At 40.4% G+C, this 18,925-nt stretch overlaps 1 protein-coding gene across 1 annotated transcript in view; it reads left to right on the top strand.

Annotated features, from left to right (window-relative positions):
• Positions 1-892: 892 nt before the first annotated feature.
• EXTL3 (exostosin like glycosyltransferase 3) overlaps positions 893-18,925 on the top strand; it is a 157,511-nt gene continuing 139,478 nt past the window's right edge. The window contains exon 1 of the mRNA XM_077868675.1: positions 893-938. The gene's annotated coding sequence lies outside the window, so the exon portion shown is untranslated. The remainder of the gene's footprint in view (positions 939-18,925) is intronic.

The following is an 18,925-nucleotide window of genomic DNA, read 5'->3' as shown; positions in this document are numbered from 1 at the left end:
GTTTTTCATTTAACATTATTTGATAGAAATCATCCTACATAATGATACAATTCATATTATTTAAATAACTACATATTATTTTTGTACCTTTCACCTATGATTCATTTGTTATTTTCTAATTTTTCGCTATGAATACTTTTGTATAAGCCACTTTTTTTTTTCTACTTCTTTTGAACTATTTCCTTGAGGTATACATGCTCAGTAGAGAAAGTCCTGGATTTCAGTTTCCTAGTTCCTGTTACATTTTTCCCCTCATATTCTCTAGACAGATTGAGCCCATCTGTGATTCTACCAGAAATAAAAATTAAGTGCAGATTTCTTCATAATCTTGACGTCATTCAGTCTTACAATTAAAAAAGTATTTTCCCTAGTTTAAAAAAGCTTTCCTTAGTCTCCCAAGTTCCTTTAGTTTTCAGTTAGGTCACTGCTAAGGGACGGGGGCTTCGGGGACTTTTGAAGCATCTGGTTAAATTGTGATGTTTCACGGAGGTAAGGGAGACCTGCAGCGGACCCGGCTCGCGGGGGCGGCGCTGGGTGCAGGGCCTTCCTCTGGGCTGCAGCCGCCGCCGGCCCCGGGGCTCCCTCTGGAACTGCGCCCACCAGGGGTCAGTGTCCGCTCGGCTTCGGGCTCTGGCTTCCCACAATGCACCGGGCTCCCTAGTCCCCGCGCTGGGAGGTGACCGAGCTGCGGCCGCGGCGGCTGGAGCCCAGAGGGTCTGCGGGGCGCGGGGCCGCCGGCCGGGGGCGGGGCCTCAGCCGGGGGCGGGGCCTCAGCCGGGGGCGGGGCCTCAGCCGGGGGCGGGGCCTCAGCCGGGGGCGGGGCCAGAAGCCCGGAGCGCAGCTGTCGCGGGCCGCTGTGCCCCTCCCGCGGGCGCCGCCGGGGCTCGGCTCGCACCCTTCCCCACCTCGGAGACCTGTGCACCTGGCGCTGTAGCAAGGTAGGGGGGCTCCTCAGGACCATCCCTTTTTTTTTGGAGTGGGGGAGGTGTGGAGTCTCTTCTTGCTCAAACTGGAGAAGACTTAAACTGCCAAAATTTAGGCATGGAGCAGCCAGGTTGGCTCGCGGGGATGTGCTTTAAAACTCTTTTGTCTGCGTCCCTTTCTGGGCTCGCTCCAGGCTGCTGGGCTTTGGGGAGCCTGATTCGGGGGTCCGTGCCTGGGCAATTTCAAGCTCCTGGCTCATCCGTTCTGCCTTGTGTGTGGATGCAGACTCCGGGTGGGGTATGAATGTGGGAGCACTTGTGTGGGTGTGGGCTGGGTTTCTTCGGATACGTGCGTGTGTGAGAAGTCGGGAGGATGTAGACGGGGGTCCGGGTCTGTTTCACAGTGTGGATGGGGATCCTGAGTCCCCGCGGTTTCAGGTACCTGTGAGCGGCGTCTGTCCGGTGCGCCGCCCTGTCGCCTATCGGGACGTGGCTAACCTGTGATCTTAAGGCAGTAGGTGTCAGGTTCTAAACTGTCCCCCAGGACTTCTCAGGACACAGCTTCCCAGCAGTCCCCACTGCCACAGCCCCCTCACAGCACGGCTGACCCTAGTATGGAGATCCTACAATTTGACCTTTCCAAAAAACGAAGTTTGGCAGATTGAATGCCCTGGAATAGGGGGGCACCTGCGAAAGCTTGAGCTTGTTGGTGTCTGTCCTTCTCAGCCTGTTTCTGGGTCACACTGCAAGGCTCCATTCATTCAGCCTCACTTCCTGGTAATAATGTTCACCCTGGTAATAATGCCAACCCTGGATAATTCCAACCTGAAAGCTCCAGGCTGCGGTTCTAAAATGAAGTCCTTTTGCCCACATCTAGAGGCTCAGAAAAGCCCTTTCATCCTCTGATGTCTATCCCCAATGTAAAATATATTTTTAAAGGTATATATATATTTAAAACCCCCACCCTGTTATACCCATTCCAATAATTGTCAATTGATTGATTTTAATTGTGAAATCCAAGCAGTTTCTTTTTTCTTTTTTAAAGATTTATTTATTTATTTATTTACTTATTTATTTATGAGAGAGAGAGAGAGAGAGAGAGAGAGAGAAAGCATGCAGAGGGAGAGGAAGAAGCAGACCCTGAGCAGGGACCCCAGGATCATGACCTGAGCTGAAGGCAGACCCTTAACTGAGCCACCCAGGTGCCCGCGAGCAGTTTTATTTATTGTTTAATAATAAAGATTATAATGAGGAAAATTAAACAGTATATTCTTCAGGTGAACATGATCCAAATTAGCTCATCATAAAAGGCAGAAGGTAGGAAATCAGACAAACTTGATTCTACAACATTTCTGCCTCTGAGAACATTGGATGATTAAATTTTCTTTATTGTTCTTTCCAAATGTAAAATGCTATGAATGAACTTATTTCTCTTTTGCCGGACACACTTATTGATTGGAGATAACAATCAAAAATAAGAAAAGTCTTTCAAACTATTATCACCTTTGAAAAAAATATTTATTTATTTATTTATTTATTTATTTATTTATTTATCTATTTATGAGAGGCAGGGTTGCAGGGCAGAGGGAGAGGGAGAGAGAGAATCTCAAGCAGACTCTGTACTGAGCATAAAGTTGCTTGGGATCTTGATCTTAACTACCCTAAGATCAGGACCTGGGACCCGGGGATCACAACCTGAGCTGAAGACAGATGCTCAACCACTGAGCCATCAGGTGCCCAAAAGATACACATCTTTAAAAAACTAAAAACAAGGAGAAAATTTGTCTTAATATACATCAGTGCTTCCCATCATGAGGTCCTCAGTTAGGAGCACTAAACCCAAAAGATAAAACCAAAATCTAGTTAAGTCATTAATCGTCACCAACACACATAAGAACTAGAGGGCACTAAAAAAAAAAAAAAAAAAAAAAAAAAAAAAAAAAAAAAAAAAAGAACTAGAGGGCACTGTTTGAAGCTTAAAAGGAGCAGTTTAAGCAGGTGTTAAAGATAACTTTGCACAGTAGATTATAAGCATCAGTAAGCCCATAGCCCATAGCCTCAAGAGAGTCATATGGAAAGATACTGATACCCATATAAAGAAACTTAAATACAAATTCATGGGCTCACTAAAAATAAGCAGATCACATGTTTCCTACATCAACTGTAAATATATGCATTTTAAGTTACCATAAACAGTCCATTGGTTTTACAATCTTCCAATGTCCTTATTATTTTCAAAAACAGCATAGCTGGAACAGTTCTTACCTCTGAAGGAGATAAATTTAAAAATTGACCTCTAGCCACAGGCTGGAGTTTACAGCAGTTAGCACAAACAAGTGACTCATAATTTACTCCTTCCTTGAGCAAACATTTATCAAGCACCTACTAAATGCAAGATTGGACTCACTGCTTTAGTTCACTCCTAGTGAAAAATAGGCATAGCCCCCTTTTTGGGGGCTGTGTACTTCAGGAGCATACAATTACGGGCAGGATATTTCTCACCCATTAAAGAAGCAAAAGCATCTTTCAGAAGAACTGTGAAAACCAGAGGACCTCAACTTAAAAACACATTTTTTTTTTTGGAAAGAGAAAGGGATAGAGACAGTATCTTTGAATATATCTCCTTTGGCTTCTATCCCTTGTGGTGCTAATTAACAGCAACAACAAAACCTCCTCTTCATTAAATAGCATGTTATTAGAATTGTTCTAATAATAGAGTCATGTAATATGAGACTATTAGAAACAGTTATTCTGATCAACTCAAGAGTTAATCATATGTGAACTATTCCAACTTTATAATAATAAAAATACCACCTAATTTATTCATATTCACATATTTATTTATTCAATAAACATCCTAACACTGTGCTAACACTGGAAATGCAAATAATATAACCCCTGACTTTAAGAAGCTGATTTAGTTGGGAAATCAATCTACAGATAATTACAAGAAAGCGTGTTCTTGGTATAGTGATACCTGCTTCTGCTGCTGTGGGCTCCTACTCTGGTCTCATGGGGTCAGGAAGGCCTTCTGGAAAAGTCAATGCCTGAAATTCATATTAAAGGATGACTTTTAGGCAGGAATGGAAAAAGAGTTCTCCAGGTAGAGGGGACAAGTATGAACAAAATCACGGGGATGAAGTGCAAGATAAGAGGCCCGGAAAGACTAGGAATAAGAAAGACTGAAGAGAGAGGTAGGTGTCAAATTAGAGAAGGCCAGTAATGGTGAGAGGAGCCACTGAAATATTTAGTAAGGGAACAACAGGATCATATGTGCTTTAGAAAGTCATTCTGAGGCCTGAGCGAAAGCTAGACCGAAGAGGCCAGGAGGCAGGTGGCTGTAGAAGTGATTAGAAAACGATGAGGGCTTAGCATCTATAGAATGGCTTTCTCATATATTATTTCATTTGGGTTTTAGAACCCTTTGCAATCAGTAGGGTAAGATTAATATCTTCATTTTGTAAGTGCTTACCTCAGTGCTTTGAGTACATCATCCTCGACCCTTATAAAAACTCTGAAAATTAAGTATCATTAGGTCATTTTACAGAAGTTGATACTGAGACAGGGTCAGAAGCAGTTCCAGGTCGAGTGTCTAGTGTGGGATTCATTCTGAATAGCAAGTGGGTCCTCCTCCTCTTAAGAATGAGGCAAGACAACCCTTCCACGCAAATCTATATCCTTGAAACCCCTCTTGGAGTCAGCATGACAATGAGCCTGCAATGCCCAGCTTCCTAAGTGGTTCTGTCTCTGCATTTAAAAGTCCCATTGAACAAAACAGCTGGCAGTTCCTCAAAATAGTAAACAGAATTACCATGTGATCCAGCAATTCCAATTCTCTGTGTATACCCAAAAGAAGTGAAAGCAGAGTCTCAAAAAAATGTTTGGATGCCTGTGTTTATAGCAGCATTATTCACAATAGTCAAAAGGTAGAACAAGTCAGTGGACAAATGGCTAAACAAAATGTGTTACTCAGCCTTAAGAAGGAAGGAAATTCTGACATGGATGAGACTTGAGGATATCATGCTAAGTGAAATAAGCCAGTCACAAAAGAACAAATACTGTATGATTCCACATATGGTAGAGACAGAAAGTAGGCTGGTGGTTGCAGGCCAGGGGAGGAGGAGAATAGAATGTTTAATGGGTAGAGTTTTGGTTTGGGAAGATGAAAAGAGTTCTGTGGATGAGTGGTGTGAAGTGGCCCAACAATGTGAACGTGCTTAATGACGCTGAACTATACACTTAAAAATGGCTAAAGTGATCAATTTTATTTTACCACATACACACAAAAGTCCTACTGAGCATCATGTTATGGTCAGATGACCACATTCCAGAAACTTAATAAATTTGTGATAAGAAGACTAGGAAGTACAAGTCAAAAATCAAAGCGGACATGTTGAAAAACCCAGCCCAAGAAAAGAATGCTGGCTGGATTCCCAGAGGACAGATCACAGAAGTGTAAAGTTAGAAGGTTCCGGAGGCACCCACCATTTAGTTCAACCTCCACTTTTACATATGAGCACAGTGAGGCCCAGCGTCATCAAGTGACTTGCCCAAGGTGACAGAGCAAGTTCAGGCAAAGGGAGAATTCAAAGCAAAAACCTGGCCTCTGCCAGACATTCATGCCTGGGACTGATGGGGAACCTCTTTGAGCTGACAAAGGTGTGCTCTGGCCTTCTTTTTAAGCAGAGAGAGAAAAACCAAGCTTTCCATCTTGATCAGTCTTGCTGCAGTCAATTCATAGGATTACAATTACTGAAGAAAGTCAGGTGCTTAGAACTGATGTTCAGTTGCAGGCTTTGTCAAGGTAGCAAGGTGGGAAAGTATGATGAGTTAGAGTTCATTCATTCATTCAACCATTCATTATCAAATGCTTGAGGGCCTACATTGTGTCAAATATCTTTTCCAGTTTCCAGTTTTTTCATCAGGTAACAAGTGTCTGCCAGCTTTATTCTAGATGCTGTCCTGACAGTCGCCCTTGGATGTAAACTCTATATTAACCTTCATTGACTTACAGAAAGGTCAGTAGGGGAACAGATATAATTGGAGGGGAAGTGACATGAGGGGAAGCAGGAGGGTGGCAGATGCCAAAGAGAGTGATGATTCCGGTGAGGAAATCACACAGGGCTAAAGGATTCTCATTGGGACGTGTGTCTAGGGGCTGCAAATGCAGCAGAATGGGAGTCCTGCTCGTGTAATTGGCACAGACAAGTGTGGGAACTGCCTAAAGTTCTTAATGCCTGCATAGAGGATCAGTGATATCTACAGTGGGAACTCCAGAAGATAAACACAAAGAGTGATACATGGAAACAAGCAGAGATAGAGAGAGAGAGATGCAGAAGACCACGCGAGATGGAAAAGCCCTTCATGGGGCGTTATATTCATGGTATTACACCCCAATCGTGTGACCTGTAAGGATAAAGCCCGGTTGGCTCTTCACAACTGTGTGCACAAAGGTGAATAGAGACTTTTTTCTTTGAAATATAATATTTGGAAAAAAATCCAATATTTGGACTTGCCAGCTTTCAGAAGACCTTAGGTATAGGATATGAGGTAAAACAGGGCTTAAACAATAAGGCACTAGGGTAGTTTAGTAAAACAAGGGCAAGATTTGAAACCACTTAAGAAGGAAGGGCACGTTAGGAAAGTCACAGTCCCTCACATAGAGGAGACACACAGTATATTCTATGTAGATTTGAAACTGTAAAAGATAAAAGTGGTCATAGCAGTGAAGCAGAAATAGATTTTACTAGGTACCTGGGATGAGATGCTTTGGCATGGGTTTGGCTGTATGCTTCTTGGAAGCCATAAAAGGAAACAGGTTGGGTTATATCATATTCTTATTCTGGCAAGATAAAATATACAGATTCAACTATAGAGAAGACTTTTTTTTTCTGTAACTAAATTCAAGGAAGGATTTATCACATGGGCTCCCTTGAATATAATTTTGAAGCTGTAGACAATATCTCCAATACCATTTTATGGTCAACTCTGAAAACGTCACCCAGATGAATGGTTTTTATTGCAACAACACTCTTAGCTTTGCGTAGACACTACCTGGAGTTGTCACTGAAAGTGTATTTTTCTGTCAGAATGCTACTGCAGTAGGATCCCAGGAGAGTCACTTTCAGGAAGTTACCAAAGGATGAGTCACCAGAAGAACCTGGGGAAATGGGCCGAATCGGACACCTGAGCAGGAAAAGGCTTAACTGTCCGTTGAGCTTAGTCATCTTTACTGTCATAGAGAAGACTATCCCTTGGCAGGAAATAAGAGCTAAGTGGTCCAACAGGCATTTAAGCTTTGAAGCAAGAATAGAATAAGCCTGTGCTACTCTTGACACAAAATGGCAGACTCCAGGGATGATAATTCCTGCTGCTCTTGGGTAGACCAGCAATTAACAAGCAGCTGGTGAATTTACTCTACGTAAACTAAACAGGAAGTGATATAGTAGAAAGACCATGCATGGACTTTGAAGTCAGATAAATCAGGTTCAAATCCTAGCTCTGCTACTTACTTTCACAAATTACTTAATTTTTCTGATCCTCCATTGGATTTTAGTATCATCCTTTTATGAGTCATTTTAGTGATCAGAGATAAGATGTATAAACAAAAATAATAATAGCAGTTAACAATTATTGATGCTTACCTCAGATGCAGCATTATGTTAAGTGCTTTACCTGCATTATTTTGTTTATTCTTCAAAGCAGTTCTCTGTACATATTACCTGGCACCTAGGTGCTCAACACATGGTCAGTATTAGTATTATTAGTATCAGTTATAATAATAGACAAATTAGATAACAGTGGAAGAGACCATCTTTGCCTTGGGAATTAGTTCCTGGAAAAGGGGTTGGCAAACTCATCCACAGGCCAAATCATGCCCATATCTGTTTTTGTATAGCCAGTGAGCTAAGAATGGTTTTTATGTGTTTCAATGGTTGAAAAAAAAACAGAAAAATAATATTTCATAACATATTAAAATGATATAAAATACAAATTTCAGGGTCTGTAAATAAAGTTTTTTTTTAAATTTATGGCATTTTATTTTTTTGTAAATAAGGTTTTATTGGAACACAGCCATGTCCTTTTGTTTACATATTGTCTGTGGCTGCCTTCATGATACAACAGCAGCGTTGAGTAGTTGTGACGGAAATATGTATGGCTGACAACATCTAAAATATTTACTAAGTTGCCTTTTACAGAAAGTGTTTGCTGATCCCAGATCCAGGTGCCAAGGCAGTTACAGATTAAAAACTTAATCCATTTCAGTGTAAGCAAGGCTGCCCAAGAGTGAATAGTAAGAGATGGGATCTAGAAGGAATGAAACTCCATTTGGCCTTGTGTTTGGGCTACTGGACAAAAGGTGCAATAGGCTGTTTCAGTGCCAACTTGGATGGGTTGATGAGAGAAAGCCTGGGATAGACCATCGATCTATGAGCTTTATGACCAAAGCTGATCTGGGGCTGGAATCTGGGACCTGTGAGCTGTTCTTTTTTATGCCTTTGTATGTTTGCTTTGTGTTTTTGTGTTTGTTTGCTTTTCTCTTTGTGTTCAACAAAACTTCTCTCTTAAAAATTCTAATCTTATCCAGTTTAAGGGAAGGGGAAAAAATACTGTTTCACACTAGGACTAGGATAAAGTCCAAGCTCTTAATGTCTCAACTACTCTTAAGCTCTGTAGTGTCTGGTCTGGTTCCTTCTCACTTGTTGAACTCATTTTCTGTCCTCTTCCTAAGCTCGGTGCTCCATTCATGCTGTGCAACTTACAGCCCCCAGAAGTAAGCCTATTCTACATGCCATGCTTTTTAATACTATGCTGTTCTGTTTTCCATGCTCCCTCATCTTCCCTTCCTTTTTTTAAAATAACTTTTTAATTTTTATTTTAAAAAGATTTTATTTATTTATTCATGAGAGACACAGAGAGAGAGAGAGAGAGGCAGAGACATAGGCAGAGGGAGAAGCAGACTCCATGCAGGGAGCCCGTGTGGGACTTGATCCCGGAACCACAGGATCATGCCCTGGGCTTAAGGCAGGTGCTAAACTGCTGAGCTACCCAGGGATCCCCTCACCTTCCCTTCCTTGGGAAATCCTCATCCTTCAAGACTCTGCTAAAATATCACCTCCTTCATGAGGCCTTCCTGACTCTTTCTGCTCACGCTGAAGAAATGATCACTCTCACATTTTTGCCTTCTACCTCCTATCACAGCACCAGTCCCTCGGTATTTACTTAGGCTACAAATTCTTCAAAGTTAGAAAAGATGTAATCACTTACTTCTGGGACATTAACCTCAGTGTGTGAAGGCTAAGGAGAATCAGAGTACTCTAAAGGAGGAATGAACTTTCTAGCTCAAGAAACTGGAAAGATAGGTAAGAAATGAGGCAGATAAATGAAAATCCAGGCAAGGAGGCAAGGATGGCAAAGTTCCTGCCTGGTTTTCTGTTTTTGTTTGTTTTTCCTTTGTGAAGAATATTGAATAATTCTGCTTAGGAGATACCCTCAACCCTAAAAGGCAAAATACACTATTCAGAGTATTAGTATCATAGCTTCCTGCAGATAGTTATCACAAGATCACATTGTAATTCAGAGAAGACACTTCAGGAAGGGTTGAGATAATATGGTCCCCACAGCATATGATAATGATAAAATGTGGCATATGGACAGAACTTGGATAGATAGCTAAGTGGCTGGGAGAGGCCATCTTTCAATGCAGATGTCTCATGTGAGTTTTTATCACTCTCATCTGAAACTTAAGAGTTGACACTGCAAGGCAACCTTATCAGTAGCCTTTTGGTGTTTGGCATTTGGTCAACCCAAGGGTTGTGTCTGCTCTTAAGAGAACTGTTGCTGGTAACTTGGATCTCTTCACTGGGCTGCCCCTAAGATCTCAAAACCTTTATTTTGCAAGCACAGTTTGAGTTTCGATTTGTTTTGTAAACCCAGATTCCTTCTCCTATTCCAGCCTGCTGAATCTTATTGGCCACTTTGCACTCTTGTCACACCATTTTGTGATAACTTCCTGTGGTTTCTCTTCATCATGTTGGCAGTTTATGATGCAGAAAGGCCGAGGGTCATATCAGCAAGCTTAACAGTTCCTCTTTTAGATTTAGTAATGAAGAGTATTCCAGTACTAGCATTTAAAAAATTTTATAAAAGAGATTGTTTTATAAAGGTCTCTTATGTAAATCAGATGTCTCAGAAAGCAAACTTTCTTTTAGATTCCATTCTTTCTTTGACTACCAGATTTAGGTAAAACCATGGAATGGTCTCTCTCATCAAGTGAGCCCTTGTAGCTCTATGTCAGCTCTTTTTTATTTTCCTAGTCTCTCTCCTTTTCTCCACAGCAAGTTTGCAAACACCTTTCATTCTCCTTAAACCTCCCACCACCAAAGTTTCTGCAAAGGACCATGCCTGCTACTTCATGGAGAAGATAGAGGCTGTCCAGTAGAAACACCTCAGGTTCCTGCTGCCACACGAACTAGTCTGGTTAATTCTGCGTGTATCCTCTGCTCTTTCTATACAGTCCCAACTCAAGAGATATCCATCCCTTGGGTTAGGGCCAACTTTTAAATCTGTGCCTGGGCTGGTGCTCTGAACCTTCTCCCCTCATCCCTCAGGGACCTTTCTCAAGGATTGCTGAGTCCTTCTCATTAGCCTGTATATATATGTCCCCATCTCATCCATCTGAAAACCTCCTCCTCTTCACACCTCAACTTCTTTTTATTTATTTTATTTTTTATTTTTTAAGATTTTATTAATTTATTCATAGAGAGACACACACACACAGAGAGGCAGAGACACAGGCAGAGGGAGAAGAAGCAGGCTCCATGCCGAGAACCCGACATGGGACTCAATCCCGGGTCTCCAGGATCACACCCTGGACTGAAGGTGGTGCTAAACTGCTGAGCCACCGGGGCTGCCCTTCTTTTTATTTTTTAAAAAGATTTTACTTATTTATTTGACAGAGAAGAGAGATTGAGAGCACATGTAGGTGGAGCAGCAGGCAGAGAGAGAGAGAGAAGCAGGCCCCTCACCAAGCAGAGAGCTAGACTTGGGGCTCGATCCCAGGATCCTGGGATCGTCACCTGAGCTGAAGGTAGATGCTTAACCAACTGAGCCACCAGGTGCCCCTCACAACTCAGCATCTTAAATTTAGAATCGTTTCTATTCTACTTCCTTATCTCAGCATCTAGTTCCCTTTAGTCTGTCTTGTATCCTTGTCACTCCACTGAAACTGTCCTCACAAAGGCCACAAACTACTGTCTTGTTGCTAACCTCAATGCATTTGTCTTATCTCTCAACAGCATTTGACTTTACTGACCACACGCTTCTTTTTGAAGAACTCTCTTCTCGGTGCTGTACTTTCCAGGTTCCTTTTTCTTCTTGCTTTCTTCTTGGGCTCTTCTTCCTGTGTCACCTCTTCAATGGTAGTTATACCCTGGGCTCTGTACTCCCACTGTCTCCACTCTTCCCAAGTTTTTTTGATTCCAAGCAAGTAGGACCCCAACTCAAACTTAACAATCTACCAACCAAACCACCACTACCACCACCACCAAAAACCATAGTCAAGGAAAATACATTGATTCATGTGCCTGTAAAGTCCAGTGGTAGAGCTGGGATAGCTGGTCCAGAAATGTAAAATAAGGACATAAGGAGTAGCCTCATTCTTCCTGCCTCTTAGCGTTGTTTTCGTCTGTGTTGGCTCCATTCTCAGGCAAGTGATGGCACAGTGCCTGCCAGCAACTCCCAGCTTATATCCAATCCTCTTAGCAAACAATGGAAAAATTTCTATCCAATTTCTTAATCTGGAATTCTAGGAATCATTTTTTGACTCCTCTTCCCCCACTGCTTAATCACCAAGTCCCATCCCAACTTCTAAATCTCTCTCCCTCCCTGCTGCTGGTATTTCAGTTCAGGTCATTACCACTTTTTGTCTAAAGATTCCTGCAACAGCCTCCCAGGGATTTTCTTGATTTTTTCTTCATATCACAGCCAAGGTCGTCTTTTTTTTTAAAAAAGAATTTATTTATTTGTTTGTTTGTTTGTTTGTTTGTTTATGTACAGAGGATGAGTGAGGGGGAGAGGAAGAGAGAGAGAGAGAGAGAGATATTGAGAGAGAGAGAGAATCTTAAACAGGTTCCATGCTGAGTGCAGAGCTGGATGCGGGGCTTGATCTCACAACTAAGATCATGACCTGAGCCAAAATCAAGAGTTGGACACCTAACCAACTGAGCCACCCAGGCAACCAACCAGACTAATCTTTTAGAAATGTTAATCTGATCCTATCACTTGCCTATATAAATCTTTGATGACCCCTGCTTTGGTAGGAAGTTAAAGGCAAAGCTGCCTGTTAGATTCTGTAAGCACTTGGGTGGTATGGCTCCTGCTTACTTCACTTTTCACTTCCTCCCTTATTCCAGGCAGTTCAGCCACAGATGCCAGATTAGCCACCTGTCTCCAGCTCTGCACCTTTTCACATAGTGCTTCCTCCTCCTGGACCATGTCCCTCTTGAGCCCCTCCTCATGACCCCTGCTTACTTTCAGGTCACATTAGGTATAACTGTACTTAGAAAAGCCTTCCATACTGTAGTATGTACATATTTCTTCCTGTTAGAACATTCTACTTTCCCATCTTAGCAATTATAATACTCTATTGTAATTGTAAAATCATCCGTATCCCTCAGCAGACCATAAAGTCCCTGAAGGGAGATATTTCCCTTGTTTTGGGAAGTATCCCCAGCATCAGAATAAGACACCCAATAAATATTTGTTTGAATTGTGAAACAAAATGGGGTATTGTTGTACTAGGAGATTTTCCAGTTTTCTTCTAGATTTTAGAATCTAGATTGATTCTGTAAACTACTGGAAAATCTAGAATACAATATCTACTGCCTTTTAAAAAATGTGCTTTTTGGTCCTCCTTAAAGAATAGTAGAGTTTCAGAACTGAAGAGAGTCCTAGTCATCACCTGGCACTATTTCACTTCATTTGGTATAGCTCAAAGGGACTAGAACTTGTACAAGCCCCAGACCTAATTGGACTAGAACTCAGAGCTCATAACTTTCAGTCCAGAGTGGTTTCTTCTTCCATGGTATCATGATATCAGCACTTTTAACAGACTAGTGTAGTATGATTTTTATATTAATTCAGAGAACTCTTACTGCTTCTAGCTTCACATGTTTTATATTTTTAAATGTACTTACTGATCCTGTACATCTCCATAGATTCCAACAACTGTTTTCATCTCAGGATAAAAACTACTCCCTGGTCTGTAGAGGCCCAAGTGTCTTCTGGAGTCCTGTTCTCCCAAGTAGGGTTGATCATGGGTGCCATTGGCTTTCAAATGCACTGTCCACAAAAAACTAGAAGTTACACACTGGATTCAGTTGCTTCACTGCTTTTGCCTCAGAAGGGTAATTACTGAGTAGATGCCATCTGGATTTGATCTGTGGAACACTCGTGTAAAGGAAGTAACAGACTTCTGTTTAACTTGTGTGAACTCTGTTCTCCATTGCCTCTCTGAGGCTTACTGACTGATGTCCATTACAAAATAGGAGCTTGAAAAGAGAATTGCTTCTGTGAAAACCTAGTTGAGGTATGGAAAAGACTGAATAAAAATAACTTACTAAGAATAATTATAATAGAATTGGATATGGGTAAGGGGTGCCTGGGTTGCTTAGTTGGCAGTGTCTGCCTTCATCTCAGGTCATGATTTCAGAGTCTGGGGATGGAGCCCCACATTGGGCTCCCTGATCAGCGGGGAGTCTGCTTCTCCCTTTCCCTCTCCCCCTTCCGCACTTCCCCCCTTCCTCCGTGCCACATGTGCACACTCTCTCTCTCTTGCAAAGAAATATGTAGAATCTTTAAAAAATGAGATATGGGTGAGAAAACAAATATTAGGATTGTTAATTAAATATTATTTAATTTAAAATTTTAATTATTAACAAAATTTTTTAAACTTTAAGGAAACCAAAAAATGGAGCCACTTAACCAAAGCATTATGATATTCCAGTTAATGGACCTACTCCAAAGAAAGCTCCTTGATGGTTCATTCAGATATTGTGCATAAATATTCTTCAAGCATTAATTTAAAATGAAATGTGCAACATATCTTTTGATTATGATGCCCTGCTTCTCAAGGTCTAGAACTAACCCAACATATTTCATTTCTTCTAAATCTTATTGTGGGGCCTCATGCAACATTCTGCATATGCCTCTGATGATGGAATTTTATTTCCCTATTAGTGGGGTCAGCTACTCTCTTTGTTTCTTTCTTTTTTTGACTGGCCATGCACTTTTATTATTCCTATTTGAAAAGTGACTGTATTACCAACTAGTCTTTCTTACTCTGGGTCAACATTATTGTGTTGTTTTCATCTTTACTCCCTTCTTTGTAACTTGCAGACACTGTTGCTTCCAAAAAAGGAGAGAGAGAAATGGAATATATAAGATGTTCAATCAACCAGTCTCTATCAGGAGCTTGGCATGTATTTGTAGCTCTTGATACTAAAACAGAAACTAAAAATGAAGTGAAAGACAAGTTAAAATATATTTAAAACACATGTTCGGGGATCCCTGGGTGGCGCGGCGGTTTGGCGCCTGCCTTTGGCCCAGGGCGTGATCCTGGAGACCGGGGATCAAATCCCACGTCGGGCTCCTGGTGCATGGAGCCTGCTTCTCCCTCTGCCTGTGTCTCTGCCTCTCTCTCTCTCTCTGTGTGACTATCATAAATAAATAAAAATTAAAAAAAATAAATAAAACACATGTTTGTGCTTAAATACAAAAATTCCAAATGCAACCCTTTGACCCAGCAAGTCTACTTCTGGAAATCTATCCTATGGAAATAATTAAATTCATGCAAAAAGATTTAGCTTTAACATGTTCAGCTCACCCTTGTTTATAATGGAGGAGAATTAGAAACAACTTGAATTTTGAGCCATGAGGACTTAACATATAAATACAAGGGGATTCCTCAGCTAAAAATAATATATTTACTTACATATAAAGATAGTTACATTTTATTAATTAGAAAAATGTAAGCTATAAAATGTATACAGTTTCATCCCATTTTTGTAGAAGAAAAATATGCAAAAATGACTAGAAGTTTATACAAACATTATATGGTGGTAGTGAAATTAATTTTTATCTGTTTTAAATTTTTCCACAATAGACTTCTATAAAGTTATTTTATATGACCTTTTTCTTGAGAAGTAACTGATTATAAATAAATATGGAAATATTTGAGGTCTTACGAAAAGGAAAGGGTTACTTTCTTGCCTTGATATTGTTTTTTCCTAGATGCAGTGGACTCAAAATAAAAAACTAGGTTAGTTGGAGTCTTGTGAAGAGAGAGCAGTGACTTGGGTTCTATTTCTAGTTTACTTATTAATTCTCCTGATAACCTCGGGACATTTATTTTCCAGCTTTTTGTCCAGTAACTCTCTCTGTAAAATGTGGAAAACTTTTTTTTTTTTTTTTAATATATTTTTTTTAATTTTTATTTATTTATGATAGTTACAGAGAGAGAGAGAGGCAGAGACACAGGCAGAGGGAGAAGCAGGCTCCATGCACCGGGAGCCCGATGTGGGATTCGATCCTGGGTCTCCAGGATCACGCCCTGGGCCAAAGGCAGGCGCCAAACCGCTGCGCCACCCAGGGATCCCAAAATGTGGAAAACTTCCTCATTACTACCCCAGCAGAGATATTGGAAGTATCATTGGCCTCCACTCCTGGACTGGAACATGGTCAATCTTTGCCAATAAGCCATAGATACACATAATAAACACTAAATTAAGAATAAACAATTTATTGTAAAATTCATAAGAATTCACCTGGCTACCCAAGGTAACTTATGCTAACTACTCTGAACATTGACTAAATTGTCAAACTAATTCTGAGCCATTATTGATTAATGAATTCAACAAACATCTTAAAATTTACAGCCTGGATTCAAATCCCGGCTCTTCTTGGGGAAGCAATTAATTTCCCTGGGCCTCAGCTTCCTCACGTATAAAATGAACAGTATTGTTGTTATAGAGATTATAGGACATACAAAATGTGTAATGCCTAGCACATCATAAGCTCTCAATAAATGTAACTATTCAGTGCCTAATATGTGCCAAATACTGAGATTCACATTCATTCATTCAACAAACATTTATTGTTTAGTATGGGCCAGAGTTATAGGTCCTTGGGTCACATCAGTGAACAAAAGAGACAAAACAAACTTACTTGTTATCGTGGAGTTTACATAAGCAAATGCAAAGATTAACTAATACATGGTAGTCCAACCCATGGTTATTGGGTAATAAGAATTTATATTATTACTATTAATTATTAATAAGTTATTTGCCAGCCACTGTATAAGAGATTTTCTTTTCTTTTTTTTTTTTTAAGAGATTTTCATATATAATCTTATTTTCTCATTAACCGTGTGAGGGAGGAATTATTGTTATTTGATGGTGTGGAAACTGAGCATGAGAGATGTAATATAAATTAAGTCAGGAAATAAGCAGAGGAGTTGGTATTGGAACACACTTAACTACCACAACTCCCTACCTTCTCTTGGTGAGTCATTCATTGGTGGTTGTTATTTTTGCTTATGGTTCTTTCTTCACAGTCTTGGCAACACTTTTTGATCAGCAGTAAGGAGCTCCAAGGAAACGAAATTTGAGTTTTCCTTATTTTGTATTAAAATACTTAATTATCTCTGCAGGAAATGCTTGGAGAGGGAATAAGTGACTCTCCTCCATGTGTAGAATAGGGGTCACAATTAGAGGGAGAATTGGGAAATACAGCCTTGAGAGAGGTGCATGGATGGGGTCTGGGGGAGACTCCCAGGGGAATTCCCTTGATACTGATCATCCTACCAGGAAGGAAACAAAAAGTTGATGCCTCTGGTTTGTATCTTATGGTGTTGCATCATCTAAATTTCCTGGCTCCTTCAGCTCTAAATCTCTCTTGTCCTCTGCAATTGCCCAACTATCTGGAATGTTTATGTCCGCAAAGTCATGCTGGATAACTACTGCTAGGATTTCAAAAATTATTATTATGAAATATTTCAAGGACCTAGAGAAGTATAAAGAACATAATGTACTCACAACTGTTTGGTCAAGTCTTAATATTTTGCCTTTTTTTCCAGTTCCCTTTTTTAAATAAAAAATATGAGTGTAGCTGACACCTCCTGTGTACCTCTCCCCAGTTTCCCTCTCATCTCTTCCTCCCTTGCAGAGGTCCACTGTTCTGAATTATCATTATAGTGCATGCTTTTGTCCTGTCACTTGCTACATATAAATGCAAATGTGTGGATAAATACACATGATGCTCTGGAGCACATTTTTTTTTAAAGATTTTATTTATTTATTTGAGAGAGAGTGAGTGGGAGTACAAGCAGGGGGAATGGCAGAGGGAGAGGGAGAAGCAGAGGCAGGGAGCCTGATGCAGGGCTCCATCCCAGGACCCTGAGATCATGACCTGAGCCAAAGGCAAATGCTTAACCCACTGAGCCACCCAGGTGCCCCTGAGGCACAATGTTGTAGCCGTGTCCTTGTCTGCATGGGTGGGAGTTTCTCTAGCAAGAGAAACTGTTTGTCTAGTGCTGCAATGCTCGGTCATAGTGAATGCACACTAATGGTCAAATTTCTCTCCACGATGGTTGTGCCATTTGATGGTATGTGTGACAGCTTCTGCTTTTGCTCTGACTTTTAAAATGGCCAATCTGATGCATGTGAAATGATCTCTCATAATGGTTTGTATTTTCCTTATAAAGAGGCTAAACATTTTTTCATGTGGTTATTGGTCATTCGTGTCTCCTCTTGAATTATTTGTTCATATTCTTTGCTTTTTTGTCTGTCATGTTGTTCTTTTTTATATTGGTTGAAGTAGTTCACTGTATATTCTGGTTACTGATCTTTTACAAGTCATACACTGTGCAGAGATCTCCAAATCTCTTGCTTGTCTTTTGCTTTGTTATGGGGTATTTTGATATACAGACAAGTTTAATTTGAAGACAGTCAAGATTTTATAATCTTTATTATTTGTAGTTTCAAGTATTATTTAAAATTTTTTCTCTCCCACTCCAAAATCATATGTATATTTTTCTTCCTAAAATTTTTTTCAAGTTTTGATATTCACATTAATCATGTAATCCATGTAGAGTTTATTCTGTGATTGGTATCCACTAGGGATCCATTTTTCTTTTTCTTCCATACAGAAAATCAATTGGTCCAGCACCTTTATTATAAAGTCTATTCTTTCTCCACCAATCTGTTATGTTTGTCTGAAACCTAGTTTCCATACAGTAGAGTTTGTTTCGGAGCTTCTTCGGTTGATTGATCTAGTTGCCTATTCCTGCACTAATAGAACACTCTATTAATACAGTAACTTTTTGTACATCTTGATATCTCACAGGGAGAGGGGGCCTGGTTGTTTTTACTTTGTTCAAAATTATTTTTTTGTTATTCTTAGTTCTTTATTCTTCCACTGAGTCTTAGGATCAGCTTCTGTTGTACCAGAGTGATACATGTGTTACAATCAGTGAACCTATTCTGATGCCTCATTATCTTTCAAAGTTTATAGTTTTATATCAGGGTCGTGAGTTTTGATAAATGTATAATGACATATATCCACCATCATAGTAGCATCTAGAATAAATTCACTGCCCTGAAATCTTCTTTATCTCACCTATTTATCTCTTTCACTTCTACCCCTCCCTTTGCCCATTTTAAAAATTAATTAATCGATTAATTAATCTTGATTTTATTTATTTATTCATGAGAGACACAGAGAGAGGCAGAGACATAGGCAAAGGGAGAAACAGGCTCCCCCCATGGGGAGCTCAATGCAGGATTCAATCCCAGGACCCCAGGATCATGACCTGAGCCAAAGACAGATGCTCAACCACTGAACCACCTGGGTGCCCCCGTTGCCCATTTTAAAACTGGGTTGTTTCTGTGCTGTTGGATTTTAGGAGTTCTTTATTGTGAATATTAAACTTGTATTGGATATAT

This window comes from Canis aureus, chromosome 24 (genome assembly GCF_053574225.1).
Source record: "Canis aureus isolate CA01 chromosome 24, VMU_Caureus_v.1.0, whole genome shotgun sequence".
NCBI lineage: Eukaryota > Metazoa > Chordata > Mammalia > Carnivora > Canidae > Canis > Canis aureus.
The sequence above is the reverse complement of the archived record's forward strand: the minus strand, read 5'-3'. Positions and strand labels throughout refer to the sequence as shown.